We start from the raw sequence: 7,879 nt of genomic DNA, 5'->3' as shown, positions 1-7,879 counted from the left end.
CTGGAAATCAGACCTGGTTATTGGAGCCAACAAACCAGGAGACTCTGAGGAAAATCAAAGGTACCGAGAAGGGAGCTAGGTGGGGAAACTGAGACACGCGTCTGGGACTTTTGGAAGTGACAGATTCTGACCAATTAGTTGCAATAGATGCGAACATAAAACTGAAACAAATCAGAGTGAACCAATAAACCATAATTCCTGACTCAGGGGAAGAGGCTGGGGCGGGGGGGGAGAGCCGTGTTCCAAGGCAACAAAAATTACAAACTGTTCATAATCTGTAGTCATTTGAATGTGATTCATTTTTCCACTGAGAAGTTTCTCTGAAGGAATGAGAAATCCAGGGTCCAAGTGAAGGGAGCCGTGTCCCATTCTCCCGTCTGACAGTCCAGTCATGGCTTAGTCCTGTTTATAAAGAGAGACAAGAGACAATAAAAACAGGTGAATCGAGCGAGACAGTCAGGACAGGGGAGGATAAAGCAGAGAGGGGCAGAGCTGGGCTCTAACTCCCTGCGTGGCCTTGGTCAGGTCAGTGAACCTCTCCCTGTCTCCCTTTACAGTGGGGATAGCAACAATTACAGGCCCCACGGGAGGGGGTTGGTTTGATGTTTAACCACATGGCTAAGCAACGAGAACCCCAAATCCCCCTCTGCTTTGGGAGCCAGGTTTCCTGTTTGAATTCTGTGTTTCAGAGGACTTCAGGCCTGGGCACTGTGATTATTTACCAGTTTCTCGGGCCTTAGGGGGCCACGTCACTCACAGCTGTGAGGGCCGAGCGGTTAAGGCGTTGGACTCGAAATCCAATCGGGTTTCCCTGCGCAGGTTCAAATCCCGCTCGCAGCGAGGCCTGTGTTTTAGCCACACTTGCTCACCAGGGCAATACATCTCCACCGACCCTGGGATGCTCTCCATACACTCCCCACCCCAAGGAAACCCTGTTCTGCTCCTTTCATGGGGATGCCTGGGATGGTGCCTCACGCTGTGTCCCTGCGGTCTCAGCTCCCGAGGCCTCTGCCCCTCACCCAGCACCCCCCGGCTCAGCCCCACCCCTGGGTGCTGCTCCTCTCCAGCGCGTGGAAGGAGCTGAGCACGGGCAGCCCGTATCAGAGGCCAGGGGAGGCTGAGCCTCCCCCAAAAGGCCGTCCATGCGGGGGGGAAACGCTGGGGATGTGGGGCGGGTCTCCCCTCCGGAGGCCCGTGGGCCCGTGGTCATCTTTCGAGGGCCGGAAGCGAAGCTCCAGAGAAGTGGGGGCCCCGCCTGCACCCCGCTCCCCTCTGCCTCTTAGCCCGATGCCCTGCTCTTGCTCTGCCTCTTCCCATCCCCCCTCCGCCTCTTCCCCCAAAACCTGTGCCCCACCCCCCCTCGGCCTTTTCCCCCGCAGCCCTGTCTTCTCGTGCCTCTTCCTGTCCTGCTCCACCTCCTTCCCCAAGGACCCCACTGCCCCCCGCTCACCGAAGACAGAGAAAAGGGACGGGTGCCTGGCCCCATGGCCCCCCGGTAGCCCCCCTTCAGGGAAAGGGGCAGAGAGAAGCAAGCAGGGGGTGAGTGGAGTCTTGGGGGAAGAGGCGGAGAGGAGCGATGGGCAGGTAGGGGGACCTCGGGGGCCAGAGGAGTGAACAGTGGGTGGGCGGGGCCTCGGGGGAAGAGGATGACCAGGGGCGGGGCCTCTGTGGCAGGGCCATGCTCTAGGCGCCGGTGGCCCCCCAACTTCTCGGGGTCATCTGAAACCCAGGATGAAGGTGACACAGGGCCTGGTTCCTGTTTGGGCGAAGATTCCATCACACCTCTCCCTTCCTGGCAGTGTGAAGGGGCTGGACAGGGCATAAAGCCCTCCAGACACGGCCGGAGACAGGGAAAGGGCCGTCAATGCGGAAGAGAATCGGGCCCAGAGTTAGACAAGGGGTGCAGAGAATATTCTGGATTCTGGTCATTGCACTTCGCCCTTGCTCGAAATGCTTCCTGTATTTTCTCCATTTCACTCCCTGACTCTCGATCTCTGCCCCTTTCCCTGTTTCGTCCTCAGAATTAGCACGTTCAGCCAGTTAATCGCAGCAATCCCGCCATAACACGGCAGCCTGAAATCTCAGCTCTCCCCCGCCCCTCGCACGAGACCTGCTGCCAGCTGAACTGGAGAAAGAATGGGGAACGTCTCTGGCGGAGGGTGTGAAACAGACCCCCGGAAAAGGTGAGTTTTCACAGGGATTTCCTCAAATTAGGAGAAACTTGGGGTCCCAGTTAGTGCCCAGAAAACCCTTCAGGGATCAAACAAACCAGAGGCCCAGCCCTCCCCGATCTGGGCTCCAAGTGGGAGTGAGCGGGGGGCTGCTGTGACATGCACAGACTGCTGGGCACGCACGGACTGTGGCTGGGGAGGGGGCTGCCAGACCTCCCTCGGGTGACCAGACAGCAAGTGTGAAAAATCGGGACGGGGGTGGGAGGTAATAGGAGACTATATAAGAAAAAGACCCAAAAATCGGGACTGTGCCTCTAAAATCGGGACCTCTGGCCACCCTAGACCTCCCCCACAGACTGCCACTGAGGGAGGAGTGGGCAGATGCACAGACCTGCAGTGACCACACGGATTGTGAGGTTTGTTCCCCTCCTGTCTCCAGTGGGGCTGAGGTTTCTCCCTGAGCCTGCTGAGCCCTGTGGCCCTTCCCAGCCACGCCCATGGGAGCAGAAAACACCGAGAGACCAGGCCGGGGAGGTCATATGGTTTATTGGACCCGCTTCTGTTGGGGAGAGAGACCAGGGCCTGAGGACGAGCTCTGCGGAGCTCGAAGGCTGGTCTCTCCCCAGCAGAAGTTGGAGAATGAAAGAGATCCCCTCCCTGCCTTGTCTCTCTAATCTCCTGGCACCGACCTTGCAAACAGAGAACTCTGAGGCAGTTCAGTGCTTCCGACCGAGCACCCGGAGCCCGTATGTAACACAGACGTTGCATTCATTCAAACAGTGCCTAGCGCAGCTGGGGGACGGGCTTCAAGCTGCTGCCAGCCACAGCCCCTTCTGTGCCCCAAACCGGGGGCGATTGCGCCTACCGGCCAGACCCCTCTGTTCCAGAACGGAGGTGCCCTTTGGTCTCAGCCCGGCGCTCTCACACAACCACAGCAGCTCCAGTCACCAGGTCCCCTCTTGGCGCAGTGGGAGGGGGCAGCAGGACAGAGCAGGCAGGCCACCGAGGGGGAACTGTACTCCGGGAAGCCGTGACTCTGTCAAGGATTTAGGTGTCATACCGGGCGAGCCGCTCAACATCCGCTCCCGGTGCGATGCTGTGGGGAACAGGGCCAAAGCCATCGGTGATGACGGGGGGATTTTCTTGGTTTTTCAATGGTTTGCATGCCGCGTGTGGGACTCAGTTTCCCTGGGTGCTGTTTGTTTAACGAGGTGGCACTGGTGGGAGAGGTCGTTTGTTGTTACAGAGGACCAGCGGTGATCTCGCCTGTCAGTTGGGCCCTCAGGCAAAGGCCTGGAGAATGGATACCCCAGCGACTGGTGAGCGGGAGGCCCAGCTTGGAAGTCACAGCCAGGTCGGGCCAGTAGTAGGACAATGGGCTGAGCAGAGAAGACCCGGTGACTGCTTCCAGCCTGGGGGAAAGAAAAGAGGGAGGAGAGGAGAGGCTGAGATAGAGGAGACCCAGGCAGCCTGTTCACCTGGGACAGAAGACAAAGGACACAGGCTTGTGGGAAGCTGATATCGGACGCTTAGCTGGAAGGAGGGGGCTTCTGGACTGGGGAGAGAAAGCAGCCAGAGCCCACACGGGTGCAGGAGAGACCTAGATGGACTGTGCTGAGGGAGGTTAGGCCTGAGGCCCTGAGAGTTTCCTGTGCTGTGTTCAGATGCTCAATAAACCCCTCTCTTTTACGCTGGCTGAGAGTCACGGCAATCTCAAGATCGGGGTTGCGTTCTTCCCTCTGGGAGTAGAGGCCCCAGGGGTCCAGAGTGAGGGGACTCCCTGAGGGGGCCCACGGCAGACAGGCATGCTCAAGGCTCAGAGAAGAGGGGTTCCAGGAGGCGGAAGGGCCTACGGCTTAACCCTCGAGAGAGTGGATGTCCGAGAAGGGCTGTCACGCTGAAGGGGGTTCCTCCCAAGGACTGTACGAGGCTGAGAGAGAGCACAAGTCCTGTGAGTCCGTGACGCCATCCATGGATAGATAAAGAGAGGATGGAAAGGGAGGTGATTCAGCAGTGGTGAGACTGACACTGGAATACTGCATCCCGTTCTGGTGTCCACATTTCAAAAATAATGTTAAAAAAACTGGAGAGGGTGCAGAAAAGAGCCACATTGAGGGATGGAGAAGACTTATAAGGAGGGATTGAAAAACTCAGTCTGTTTAGGTTTTAGAAAGATGGAGAGGTGAGCTGATGGCAGCCTGCAAGTGCCTTCGCTGAGAGAAAACACCAAGTATTTAAAGGGCTCTTTAGTCTTGCAAAGAAAGGCAAAACAAGAACAAATGTCTGGAAGTAGAAATCAGAAAAATTCTCCTTAGAACAAGGCAGAGATTTGTAAGAGGGAGGGCGACTCATCACTGGAACAAACTGTCAAGAGAAGTGATGGATTCTCCATCTCTTGATGTCTTCCAGTGAAGACTAGATGCCTTTCGGGAAGGTGCTTTCATCAAAAAGCAGCTCTTGTGATACACAGGAGGGCTGGGAGATGCAGGGCGTCATATTAGATGCTCCAATGGTCCCTTCTGGCCTTAAGTCGACTAATTTATGAAAAACTGGTATTTTATTTATAGCCGGCTCCATCCCCCGACTCACCAGTCATTGAGTGCGGAGATCCGGGGGCAACAACTCCAAGCTCCACAGAGGCTGGGCAGGGGCAGGACATCAGCTGGGAGGGGAGGGATAGGGGGGGCAGTGACATCACAAAGGCCTTTTGCAGGACCTCAGCCCATTGGGCAAAGGTGGTGGGGAGGGGGTGACCTCACAGAGAGACCCCGACTTCAGCGGGGCAGGGCCGAGGTGCAGGGCCAGGGCAGTCGCTGAGACCCCCCCGGCTTTGCAGCCGCACGTCTCCTTCGCCAGGTCTCCCCTCGAGGACGGGGAGAGAATTAGGATTCACGTCATAGCATGAGGAGGAGCCTCTGTGGAGTTTTCTCCTTTCCTACCCCTGGTTGTGCCCTTAAACGAACTTCCCTTGGACAAGGTCGGAGGCTCCGAGAGGTTTGGAACCTGTTGGGTCTGATGCACCTGCTGCAGGCAGAATTCTCAGCACAGAAAACACTGGCTTAAGGGGGCAGAATTTGATTTCCTACCGAGCACTTTGATGCTTGGAAACATTGGGGACCTTGGGGTTTATGCTTTTTGGTTTCCCTTTTCCTCTTTCCTCCCTCCTTTCTCCTCTTCTCTTGCTTCTTTTTTCCCTGTTTCCCTCTCTCTACCAAGGAGGGGTGTGTGTGTGGAGGGTGGGCAAGGGGGGGGGGTTGCTCTCATCGCGGGAGGTCCTCACAAAGAGGTGGGTCTGGATCTGAGAGCGATCCGCTCTGATGGTGACCTGGGCCGTCCTGTGGGACCTCTGGTGAGACCTCTCAGCCATCCGCCCCTCAGCGTCTCAGTGCTGGTTGACCAAGCGGGGGGCTATCGACAGCGAGGAGACTCAGGTCCTTTTGGTCTCTTTTCAAATCTGGCAAATAAGTCACAATTAATCCAATGTATGGGATTAATCTTGCTGCTTCAGGGGCGGAAGGAGGCAGGGTCTTGGGGGAAGGGGTGGAGTGGGGCGGGGTCTGGGGCAGAGGGGGGTTTGCCCCGGGCCCGCACCCCCCTCGGGATGGCCTTGGCAGCAGTATTGGTCCCACCCCGCGGCAGGGCCGGGCTGGAACCAGGTACGGCCGGGGCAGGGCAGGGTAGGGCAGGGGGTGGGGGAAAGCTGGGCGGGAGGGAGCCAGGGGAGGTACCTCTCTCCAAGCCAGACCTCGTAACCTGAGATCCAGAGAGGGCTGGGGCTCAGGGCACACCCCTCCCATCGGCCTTTCCTGTTGGTTAGCGTCGGTGTGGAGATGCCTCGCACGCTGGGTTTTGTGGGTCCTACTTTCAGGCACCTCCTTCTTCCTGTAAGCGGGGGAATAGTCCCGCTCTTGTGGGGAAATTTCCTGGCTTCTGCACGACCCCGGTGAAGTGGACTAGCGAAAGGATCTGAGTCCTCGCTCCCACTGCCTTTACCCAGTGGGCTCCCTGCCCTCGAGGACTCCCCTCCCACTCTCCTGTCTGGCAGAGTCCTCGTAACCCCAACCAGGCTGGGCCCAGGAGTCCTGGGGGGCTCGACCCCCAACCCTGCGGTGGTCACCTAGGACAGGGGCTAGGGTGTCCCCACTCTGGGGTACTCTCTGCACTGGGCGCTTCCCTGACCCACTGACCAGTACATACAATTTAAAGAAAATGCAAGTTATTTAATCAACAATTAATTTTAAAAAGAATAAGGAATAATGGGAAAGGTGAAAGGAAACGCATCACCCCGCTCTGTGGCAGGGAACATCACAAACAGCGTCTCTGGAACGTCAGGGCAGTTCACAGTCTGTTCCTTGTGAGTCCCAGGCCCCTTCTCCGGCCCTGGCCGTGTTGCGGGGATGCTGCGGGTCGGACGCTTGCTCTGGTGGTGGCCACACGCTCTCAGGCGCTAAGTGGCAGGACCCTTCTGCCCAGTGTCGCCCCCGCCCTGTCGGGGTTACGATCCAAGCCTGGCCTGCAGAGCCTCTGGGCTGAGACGTCTCCCTGTGCGGGGCCCGCTGCCCAGGGTCCCCCTCGCTCTCCCCAGCTGCTCACCGCATCCACCTCCGGACGGCTCCCGCCCCAGCCCCACCACTCGGTCTCTGCCCGGCTGCTGCTCTGCCTCCCGCTCCCTGGGCTGCTTCTCTGGCCCCTCTGGCTCTGGTTGCTCCCAGGACAGGTCTGCTCTCTCTGGGCTGCTTTACTGGTCCCCCTGGATTGGCACAGCTCCGCTCCCCAGCTCAGCTCGGGCCCCTGCTTTCTCCTTAGCTCGGCCCCACTCTGTCTGTCTGACCCAGGCAAATCCAGCTCACACGGAGGACGGGACCCCCCTGGCCTCCCGACTCCCTCATTAGCCTTCTCGCCCTGTCATTCAGGCTGACCTGGTGTGTTGGCCTCTCCCCATTGTTCCTTGGGACTATCAGTCTCAGGGTCCTGGTTTCCCATCGACCCTTCCCCCTTTTAGGACTGGGAGCTAGCTAACCAAAACACCCCCACTGACTGTTAGTAAGGGGGCAACAGTCCCCTTACATTTAGGCCATAGCTGGGGGGGGTTGAGGATCAGCAGCATCTCAGTGTCAGATTTAGGTAGCTAAAGTGAAAGTAGCAGCCAAGCCCACCTCAATATTTTTGTGGAGCTAGCCCCTGGTGCCTAACCTGTTTTGAACAACCCACTAGGCCCCCATCTGTGTTGTCAGGTGCCCGATCCCAGACCTACATTATTTTAAACAGATGCTTTTGAAAAACGTACCAAAAGTCTAACAGGCTCTAAAAATCAGCTGAATACATTCCGGGCCTACAAGCACTAAAATACCTTCCTCAAACCAGTGTATGGGGCTTTGAACGGTATCACGACATGGCAGGGGCTGACAGTCAGTGCTAACTGTGTGAAGGCCCATTTTTCATGATTCTTGCTAAAGCCAGTCAGCAAATGTCGTCTAGGAGTAAGTGCTGTAATTATGGGGAAGAAAAATCTGCATTTTTCACACGTAACAGTGTAGCCAGACAGCCAGCCCCCCCTCTCAGACCAGCATTGCTGGAAACACACGGGAGCCAAAACACCGGGGCACTCCAGCACAGCCTTTGAAGCTGTGTGCCTCTGGGAACATATACAACGATTGGGCTCACAGCAGGCAGAGGCGCTGTGACAGACATGGCTCTTAGCCCCTACT

At 57.4% G+C, this 7,879-nt stretch overlaps 1 non-coding gene across 1 annotated transcript; it reads left to right on the top strand.

Moving 5' to 3' along the window:
• Nucleotides 1–758: 758 nt before the first annotated feature.
• TRNAS-CGA (transfer RNA serine (anticodon CGA)) lies at nt 759–840 on the top strand. Its single transcript has one exon. It is a non-coding gene; the product is annotated as a tRNA-Ser (tRNA).
• The last annotated feature ends 7,039 nt before the right edge of the window (nt 841–7,879 follow it).

This window comes from Natator depressus, chromosome 11, assembly GCF_965152275.1.
Source record: "Natator depressus isolate rNatDep1 chromosome 11, rNatDep2.hap1, whole genome shotgun sequence".
NCBI lineage: Eukaryota > Metazoa > Chordata > Testudines > Cheloniidae > Natator > Natator depressus.
This window is presented reverse-complemented; position numbering and strand designations above follow the sequence as displayed.